Below are 9,375 nucleotides of genomic sequence, written 5' to 3' on the forward strand. Positions count from 1 at the left end.
CATTTGTATAAAACACCTGTGTAATTTCTCTCTAGCCTATGCCAGCTAATGAGCAGAAGGATTCCCAATCTCTTTTCTGAATCTTTTCTTTGTACTCTGGGTAATTGTCTTCAGCAATTTCAAAGGCTCTATCCTGTACTATTTTCCTTCTTAGAATGTTAGCTCTGAAGTAGTTTTCATGAGCTATACTCCTGAATCTTGGGTCATGTTGAGGAATTGGCCTTGAGGAAGAAGCTGCTGCTAGTATACCCTTCTTTGTTCTTAGGGTTCCCCTTAAAGATCCAACTGGAGTGTTGTTAGATGTTCTTGCCATTTTTCAGATACTTGTTAAAAAAAATCCATTTTTAAAAAATTGCTAGAATACATTCTGCTAAATCATGAAAAATGCAGATATATATAGCCACAATGAAGTATAGAATGTAGGTGTAAGGCATTATTAATCAAAGTTAAGGGAATTTCACTTTGTATTCACAATGTACAATAAATTTCAGAATCATATTGAATATGCTCTAGCCTTCAGTTCTAACACAGAATATCAGAATAATGCAGACGAACACATCCAGAATTTCAATTAAAATTTTCAACAAAGTCCCTTAGTTCAACTTACTAAAATATCACAATGTAGCTACGGTTCTTCCAATGAAATTGTCAAATAAAGTGAGAACTTAGCCACATTATCCTTTAATTTCATGTTTAAAACAATCAATATCAAAAAAGTCTCAGTTTCCATATTTAGGATTTTCCAAAATTTTTAACAATGAAAAACCCTAATCTTACTTTGCAGATATGAGAAGGAACTTACCTGGAGTAGAGTTGCTGAAATGTAGATTCAAATGTGCTAGAAATGGTAGATTGCTTGATCAAACAATTCACAGAGAGTGAAAATCTTAGAAAAATTATCGAAGAAATGTGGTTTTAGGTTTTGGGAGTGTGTCTGCGTGTTCACTCTTTTCTGAATATATAGTCACATAGATGCACGTGACCGCTTTTAAGAACTCAAATAGTTCACTTTTTCAATCCTAATCCCTTCACTATACACTTACAACATAAAACTCAATCCATTCAACACAGTTAACTCCAAAATGCAGAAAAATGCAGAATCACAGCAATTAGAATTGCAAACATGAAATGAAATGAATATCAAAATTCAAGTACAACTCTAAGTAAGGTAAATTGGTTCAGAAATGTGAGTTGCCTCTCACAAAGCGCTCTTTTAACGTCACTAGCTTGACGTTAAATGTTCCTCACTGTTGAGGAACCAAGTTAATGCAGAAGTTATTCTTAATGACTTCTTCTCCATGGTAGATCTTTAATCTTTGGCCATTTACTTTAAGTTCTCTTTCTTCTTTTTGATCTTCAAGTAACACAGCACCAAAGGGAGAAACTTCTTTCACCATATAAGGTCCTGACTATCTTGATTTGAGCTTTCCAGGAAATAACTTCAATCTTGAATTGAATAGCAGAACTAGCTGCCTTGATCTAAACTCTTTCTGCAGGATGAATTTATCATGTATTCTTTTAGTTCTCTCCTTATACAATTTTGCATTTTTATATGCAAATTGTCTGAACTCCTCAAGGTCATGTAACTGCAACATTCTCTCTTCTCCAGCATTGGTTAAATCAAAATTTGACCATTTAGTAGCTCAATATGCTTTATGTTCAAGTTCCACAGGAAGATGACATGCCCTTCCAAACATTAATTGATATGGTGACATACCAATTGGTGTTTTGAATGCAGTTCTATATGCCTTTACTGTGTCATCTAGTTTTCTTGACCAATCCTTCCTTGAACTATTAATTACTTTCTCCAAAATTTTCTTGATTTCTCTGTTCGAAATTTCAACTTGTCCACTGGTTTGACGATGGGAAGGTGTTGCTATTTTCTGTTTTACTCCATACTTTTCCATAGCAGATTCAAGGTATTTGTTGCAGAAGTGAGATCTTCCATCACTTTATCTTCATTTGTTCTGGTTGGTATAGCTTCAACCTACTTAGACACATAATCCACTACCACAAGTATATATTCATGAGAAAAAGAGGTTGGAAAGGGTCCCATAAAGTCTGTTCCCCACACATCAAACAATTCTACCTCCAAAATGTTGTTCAAAGGCATTTCATATCTTCTAGAAATGTTGCCCACTCTTTGGCATTTGTCACAACTCTCTACATTGGCTTTTGCATCTTTGAACAATGTAAGCTAGAAGAAACCTGCTTGTAGAACTTTAGTAGTTGTCCTAGAACCTCCATGATGGCCTTCATAATCTGAATTATGGTAGTGCCATAAGATATCAGCTTGCTCTTTCTGTGGAATGCATCTTCTCAATATACCATCCACTCCAATTTTGAATAGATGAGGATCCTTCCAAATGTAGAACTTGCTGTCATGAAGAAACTTCTTTCTCTGCTTCCAACATATTCTCTTTGGAATATGTTGAGTAGCCTTAAAGTTTGCTATATCAGCAAACCAAGGTAATTCTTCCATAGCTAGCAGCTTTTCATCAGGGAACTCCTCATTAATGTCATAGCAATCTGATTGCAGTGCTTCCAAGGGTTATCGAGACAAATGATCTGCAACACCATTGTCCTTTCCCTTCTTGTCTTTAATTTCCAATTCAAATTCCTGGAGTACCAAGATATATCTCAGCAGTCTTGGTTTGGCATCGTGTTTAGAAAGCAAGTATTTCAAGGCAGCATGGTCAGTATAAACCACAACCTTTGATCCTACCAAATAAGATTTGAACTTATCAAAAGCAAACACTATTGCTAGCAGCTCTTTTCCAGTGGTTGTGTAATTAATCTGTGTAGAATTCAAGACTTTACTAGCATAGTAAATTACATGCAGTCTTTTATCTTTCTTTTGTCCTAATACAACACCTATTGCATTGTCACTTGCATCACACATTAGCTTAAATGGTAAGGTCCAGTCAGGTTTAACAAGTATTGGAGCAGAAATCAACTTTTATTTTAAAATGGAAAAAACATGCAAACATGATTCATAAAATATGAATTCTGCATCTTTCATAAGCAAGTCACTATGAGGTTTGACAATTTTAGAAAAATCCTTAATGAACCTCCTATAGAACCCTGCATGGCCTAAAAAGTTTCTAATTCCTTTTATATTCACATGTGGAGGTAATTTACTAATCACTTCTATTTTAGCTTGATCAACCTCCATTCCTCTCACAGAAATCTTATGGCCAAGCACTATTCCTTCTTAAACCATAAAGTTACATTTTCCCAATTCAACACCAAATTAATGTCTTTACATCTCTGCAAAACAATGGACAAGTTAGATAGGCAGTCATCAAATGAATCTTCAAATACAGAAAAATTAACCATGAATATTTCAATTATTTTCTCAACCAAGTAAGAAAAAATAGCAAGCATACACACTTTTGAAATGTGGCTGGAGCATTACAAAGCCCAAAAGGCATCCTTTTATATGCAAATATTCCAAATGGACAAGTAAATGTAGTCTTTTCTTAGTCAATTGGATCCATACCAATCTAGTTATAGCCAAAATATCCATCTAGAAAGCAATAAAATGCACGACCAACTAACCTTTCTAACATTTGATCTGCAAAAGGCAAAAGAAAATGGTCTTTCGTGGTCACATCATTCAATCTTCTATAATTTATGCACATCCTCTAGCCTGTAACTATCCTTGTAGGTATCAATTCATTTTTTCATTTGGTACCATAGTCATTCCTCCCTTTTTAGGTACTACTTGTACAGGACTTACCCAGCTGCTGTCTGAAATAGGATATATAGTTCTAGCATCCAATAATTTCATGACCTCTTTTCTTACCACTTCCTTCATGGAAGGGTTCAATCTTTTTTGAGGCTGCACAATTGATTTAAATTTCTCTTCAAATAAAATTCTATGTTTGCAAAAGGCTGGATTAATATCTTTTAAGTATGATATGCTTCATCCTATTGCTGACTTGTGTGCTCTCAAGATTCTCAATAGCTTTTCTTCCTCTTCTTCCTTGAGTTCATTGCTGATTATAACTAGATTTTCGTGATTTTGGTCCAAAAATGAATATCTCAAGTGAGAAGGTAGTTGCTTGAGTTCTAACTTCTGAGTTTGTTCTTCTTCTACTTCCTTTTTCAATTCTTCCTTGATTGGTTTCGCTGCAGGGGTCAAGACTGGTAGAGTTTCCAATTGCTACACAATTTCCATAAGGTGTTCTTCTTTATGCATCACAGATTTAGTATTTCCTACAACTATGGTTTCTTTCAACACAGAAATTTCATCAAATTCATTAAGATAATAAGGAGTAATAAGAGAATCCAGTATATCCACTCTCATACATGAGTTATCATCAATTCGATACTTGAGTGCTTCAAAAACATTAAATATTACCTTTTCATCCTGCATTCTAAGCATGAGCTTTCCCTTTCAAACATCAATAAGAGCTCTTCTAGTTGCAAGGATTGGTCTTCCCAAAATCAGAGGTATATTTGCATCCACTTCCATGTCTAGAATGATAAAATCTGCAGGAAAAATAAATTTGTCAACCTTAACCAACAAATCTTCTACAACTCCATTTGGATAAGTGAAAGATCTATCAGCTAATTATAGTGTAATGTTGGTTGGTTTCACTTCTTCTATTCTCAACTTCTTCATGATAGCTAGGGCATGAGATTAATGGTTGCTCCTAGATCACATAAAGCTCTTCGTACAGTATATTTTCCAATTTTGCAAAGGATGCTGAAAGATCCTGGATCCTTGAGTTTTTGAGGAAGTTTTCTTTTAAGAATAACACTGCATTCTTCTGTTAATGGCACTGTCTTGTCATGGTCCAACTTCCTTTTCTTGGAAAGCAATTATTTCATAAACTTAGCATAAGATGGCATATGCTCCAATGCTTCTACAAAAGGAATGTTGATCTGTAGTTTCTTGAACACATTCAAAAACTTTCAAATTGCTCCTCTTGCTTAGGATTCTACGCTCTTTGAGGATAAGGTAACCTTTTATATTTTTCTGGATCAATTGGTCTGCAAGCATCCTCAAAGAGCTGCTTCCTTGTCTTTCTCTCAGAATTTGTAGGAGCTTCTACCTAATATTCTGAATGTTCTCTCTTTAGTAGCTTGAAATTTTCTTATTGCAGATCTTTTTCTATTCTTCCTTCTTCTACTGCATTACTCACTTTCTTTTCTGTAGGTTTTGGACTGGCTACCATAGCTGATGAATCCATATTTCGACTGATATTTTAGCATAATTCTAACACATTTGATAAGAAAAATACATAAAGAAAGCAGGAAAAACTCAGAAAAAGAGAAGGAATTGAAGTTTTGTTTAAATTTGTAGTTATTTTAGCAATTGTGAAATTTTTGCTTAGGAATTAAGTTTTTAATCTTGTTTTTGCAGGAATAAATTGAGCAAGGATCATATCCATGGAGGTTTGATGACAAGGAAGAGGACAGAAGCAAGTCTGAACTCCAAAAACACAAGAATCAGAAATTGCAGACTGGGCGTGATCACTATTGTCAGTGAAAGTGATCACTTCAGAGCTCAAAGAAGAAGTGAACCTGGGCGTTACCACTTTTATCATTAAAAGTGATAGTTCCAGAGAGGCAAAATATCAGGAAAGCTCTGCGTAACCACTATTGTCATCAAAAGTGATCGTTCCAGAGAGTCTTCAACTTGGCGAGTTGCGCGTAGTCACTTTTATCAGCAATAGTGATAACACGCAACTACCTTGGCTCTGCGTTGTCACTTTTATCATCAAGAGTGATAGTTCCAGAGAGCTCTCAATATCAGGAAAATGCGCGTGGCCACTATTTCTGGGAAAAGTGTTAACACGCAACCAAAAACTCTCTGCGTAACTACTATTTCTAATAAAAGTGATGACGTGAAAATCTGGGAAATTTTATAAATACCATAAACGATCCGAAAAAAAGGGATTCTGTTCATTTTCAGTTTTTTAGTTAGCTTCTTGTTAGAGGAAGTGAGAGAGGGGAGTGGGGATTTGAATCTTGGAGCTTCACGAAAAGGAATTGGAGTGGAGCAAGCTTCCATGGCGTTTCTGAGTTTCTTCTTCTCTTATTCTCTTTCTTTTCTTTTCTCTACTGCCATGGCTGTGTAATTCGTTCATAGTTAGGGATTGTAGATCTGAAATGAACATGTTGAATTGATTTGGATCTGAATTTCAAGCTTTGGAATAGATTGAGTGATTGATTCTGAACTTCACGTGGAAATTGAATGGAAATTTGATTAACTAAATTCAGAGGAACTCTTGTCAATGGAAATTGAATTTGTTCTTCAGATCTGAACCAATCACCGAGATTATAGTTTTCTTAGGGATAAGGAACTTTGATCTTGCAATCTTTTGGTTTCTTACACTTAAAGCAATATTGAATTGAATCAGATCTAAGGAATTAGAATGGTTTAATTGAATGTTAGATTCACTGAGTTAAGGAATTAACCTCTGAATAATACAATGTGAAACTGATTGTCATTCTTTCCAATTGCTTGTTAATTCAGAACTTTATTGATTACACATTGGAGTTTTGGTGAAGCAATTCCCTAGCTATGGTTTCTTCCTCTGTTATCACATAACTGTGTGTTCATTGTTCTATTTTCTGCAAGTTCATTTTACTTTTAATTGTTCTAGTTTGCTGTTATTACATGTTACTACTCTCCTTCCAATTTCGAAAAAGCTTAAATGGTTATAATTCTATGAAGTGGTATTTGAAACCTAAATTCCCTGTGGAGATGATATTTGGATCTTAAATTTACTCATTACTTGCTGCAATCCTAGTGCACTTGCTAGTGTAGATTGCGAACAACAAGTTTTTGGCGCCGTTGCCGGGGAATTTTGCATTTCAATATCATTAGTAGAAAAGTAACTAGATTGAGCATTTATTTTGTTGCTTTGCTTTCAAATTGCTTTCTGCATAATTTTACTGCACCTTGTGTAGTATTCTGCATAATATTTCTGTCTGCTGCATAGAATTTTTACATCCTTGTTTACCTGCATAATTTTATTTTTCATTGTTCTTCATATTTGTAATTGCCATTTTGCATATTTTTACATGATTTTACAATTCTTTAACTGCTAGATTTAAGTTTCTATATGCTTTTACTGATAGATTTTGTATGATTTCTGTTGTGCATTTCTGAATATTAATTGTAGTCTAATTTTGCTTCAATCTGATTTGTATATGCGTGGTAAAAACAAGAATAAATCAATTCTGGTCTTTGATCCTGACATAGACATAACTTTGAGAAGATTGAGAAAAGAGTCTAGAGTAGAAAAAGCCATAGGGAGTGATAGTGAATTAGAAGCTGTCCATTCTCCAGAATTTCAGAGTAATCCTAAAGTGAAAAGAACATCTACACCCTTGAGACAACCAAATCCAGCAATAGAAATGGCAGAGCAGAACAGAATTAGAACATTAGGGGACTATGCTATTCCTAACATGCAAGGTTTTAACTCTTCTATAATTAGGCCAACTATTCAAGCCAACCATTTTGAGATGAAACCTGCCCTACTACATTTAGTCCAACAGGATCAGTTTTCTGGAGGAAATTCTGATGATCCTAACTTACATATTTCAAATTTTCTGCAGCTATGTGACACCATAAGAATGAATGGATTTATTGAAGAAGCTATCAGATTAAGAGTATTTCCTTTTTCCTTGAGAGATAGAGCAAAATGTTGGTTACAAGCTCAACCACAAGGAAGCATCACAACCTGGACAGAACTTGTGAATAAGTTTCTAACTAAGTACTTCCCTCCATCCAAAGCTGCTAAGTTGAGAGGAGAAATTACATCCTTTGTGCAGCAAGAAGGAGAATCATTGTATGAAGCTTGGGAAAGATACAAAGAATTACTTAGAAGGTGTCCACATCATTGTATCCCAGACTGGATGCAATTGGAAACTTTTTATAATGGGATGAATGCAGTAACAAGAACAATGGTTGATGCTGCTGCTGGAGGTTCATTAAATACAAAGTCCTTGGAAGAAGCTCAGAGAATTATTGAGATGATGGCATCTTCAATGTATCAGAATTCAAACTCAAGAAATCAAGGAAGAAATTCTTGTCATGAAGCTAAGGTTCTCGAAACTTTTCTTGCACAGAATCAGTTACAAAATCAAATTTTTTCAAAACAATTAGCTGTCTTAACACAACAAATCAGCAATCTGCAAACAGGGAGTATGCCTACCAGTCAGCTAAGTTGTGATTTTTGTGGAGGAAACCATGTAAATGGTGCATGTGAGGCATCCACAAGTGAACCACAAGAGAAAGTGAATTATATGAATAATTTTCAGAGACAACAGCCATCATATCCCCCTGGATTTCAATTTTCGAATAATAGAACTCAGCAGTATTCTAATTGGAATAATCAATATTCTGCTGCAAAGAATTCTAACTCAAATTTGCCTTTTTCTAATGCAGGTCCAGCAACACAATAGCCTTATTTTCAGAGGAATTCATCCACTCAACCTCAAGGAAATCAGAAATTTTCCAAGCCTATGAATGAGAGGTTGACTGAGATGGAAGAAACTATGCTGCAATTCATGAAGGTGACTCAATCAAGCTTCAAAAACCAAGAAGCTTCCATGAAGAAACTAGAAACACAAATCAGACAATTAGCTGAACAACTATCCAGCAGGGATGAAGGAAGATTTCCAAGCAATACAGTAATCAATCCTAAAGAGCAATGTCAAGTCATAACTACAAGGAGTGGAGCTGTAGTTGCAAGCCCTAAACCAGCAGAAAAGGAAGTAAATGATGCAGAAGAGAGAAAAATTGAACAAGATCTGCAACAAGGAAATTTTAAGCTATTGAAGTAAGACCATTCAGAAGAAAAAGTAGATGTTCCTATGAATTCTGAGAGGAAAACCAAAAAGCAACTCTTTGAGGAAGCTTGTAAGCCAATAGATCCAGAAAAATACAAGAGGCTGCCTTATCCTCAAAGAGTCCAAAATCCTAAACAAGAGGAACAATTTGAAAGGTTTATGAATGTCTTTAAGAAATTACAAATTAACATTCCTTTTGCAGAAACTTTGGAGCAAATTCCTTCATATGCAAAGTTTATGAAAGAACTACTTTTCAGAAAAAGGAAGCTAGAGCATGATAAAATAGTACCTTTGACAGAGGAGTGCAGTGCCATTCTCAAGAGAAAGCTTCCTCAAAAGCTGAAAGATCCTGGATCACTTAGCATTCCTTGTGAAATAGGAAACTGCACTGTGGGAAGAGCATTGTGTGACTTGGGAGCAAGCATAAATCTGATGCCATTGGCTGTTCTACAGAAACTTGTCATAGAGGAAGTGAAGCCCACCAACATTACACTGCAGCTAGCTGATAGATCATACACTTATCCATATGGAGTTGTTGAAGATTTATTAGTTAAAGTTGAT

The 9,375-nt window shown here is 35.1% G+C and overlaps 1 non-coding gene across 1 annotated transcript; it reads right to left on the reverse strand.

Annotated features, from left to right (window-relative positions):
• Positions 1–7,761: 7,761 nt before the first annotated feature.
• Positions 7,762–7,868, reverse strand: LOC113853333. The gene has a single exon (XR_003502506.1). It is a non-coding gene; the product is annotated as a small nucleolar RNA R71 (small nucleolar RNA).
• Between the last annotated feature and the right edge of the window lie 1,507 nt (positions 7,869–9,375).

The sequence above is a fragment of the Abrus precatorius genome, unplaced genomic scaffold, assembly GCF_003935025.1.
Source record: "Abrus precatorius isolate BTA unplaced genomic scaffold, Abrus_2018 Scaffold10, whole genome shotgun sequence".
NCBI classification, from domain to species: Eukaryota; Viridiplantae; Streptophyta; class Magnoliopsida; order Fabales; family Fabaceae; genus Abrus; species Abrus precatorius.